We start from the raw sequence: 959 nt of genomic DNA, 5'->3' as shown, positions 1-959 counted from the left end.
TGTTACGTTGCTGTGTTGTAGTTCTTTTGCCTGTACAGTTACAGCAGCATGTAGATAGCTCGGTTCTACTTGTTGATGTTACGTTGCTGTGTTGTAGTTCTTGCAGTAGAACCGTGCTATCTACATGCTGCTGTAACTGTACAGTTGCTGATGTTACGTTGTAGTTCTTCCTCTCGAACCGTGCTATCTACATGCTGCTGTGGAACACACGGCTGGGTCACGAGCACGCTGGACTAGACTTCTGGCTCAGCTCTATCCGCTGCCACGCCCCCAAGGCACCCGTCTTCATCGTCGGCACGCACGCGGACAAGGTGCGCATGCCGCGCCGCTTTAATATTATTATTTATTCATTTTGTTGTTATTGTTATCGTCATTAGTAGTGGTAGTTGTAGTCGTGGTGGTCGTGGAGGTGGTGGTCGTGGAGGTGGTGGTGGTGGCGTGGTGGTGGCGGCAGCGGCAGCGGCAGATATTTTATATGATTAAATCATTTTATATTATTAATAATATGGCGAGATTATATTAGATTTGGTGCACTTGTAGCGCACGCAAGATTCCGTGAAACTGGCACAGAGTAAAGCTAAGAACAGGCTGTAACAGGGTTTATTTTATCATGTTACGTAATAGTATAGTATGTTCAGGGAAAATTGTAACCAAGCAAACTGTCCATCGATGTAATGCATTCGTTTGTTCATCGCTCGTTCCCAACTGTAGGTTTCACATTGCGACATGCCACAAGCTCAGATGAAGAGGGACTATGCTCAGATTGTTGGCTTCTTCACTGTCAGCTCGTTGACTGGTCAGGTGAGGCAGGCATGCAATTACGTACAGTATTACACTATAACATCGTTACTTCGCCACGCAACTACATTGCATACACCCACAACACCACACCTGCTGACCCCAGCCACGCACAACACCACACCTGCAGACCCCACCCACGCACAACACCCCCCACCCAC

General features: G+C 47.7%; 1 long non-coding RNA gene across 1 annotated transcript in view; it reads left to right on the top strand.

Annotated features, from left to right (window-relative positions):
* Positions 1–783, top strand: part of LOC106814933 — a 2263-nt gene extending 1480 nt beyond the window's left edge. Inside the window, exons 2-3 of the long non-coding RNA XR_001394680.1 lie at positions 165–311; positions 712–783. This is a non-coding gene — a long non-coding RNA (uncharacterized LOC106814933). The remainder of the gene's footprint in view (positions 1–164; positions 312–711) is intronic.
* The last annotated feature ends 176 nt before the right edge of the window (positions 784–959 follow it).

The sequence above is a fragment of the Priapulus caudatus genome, unplaced genomic scaffold, assembly GCF_000485595.1.
Source record: "Priapulus caudatus unplaced genomic scaffold, Priapulus_caudatus-5.0.1 Scaffold1007, whole genome shotgun sequence".
Lineage (NCBI taxonomy): Eukaryota > Metazoa > Priapulida > Priapulimorpha > Priapulimorphida > Priapulidae > Priapulus > Priapulus caudatus.
This window is presented reverse-complemented; position numbering and strand designations above follow the sequence as displayed.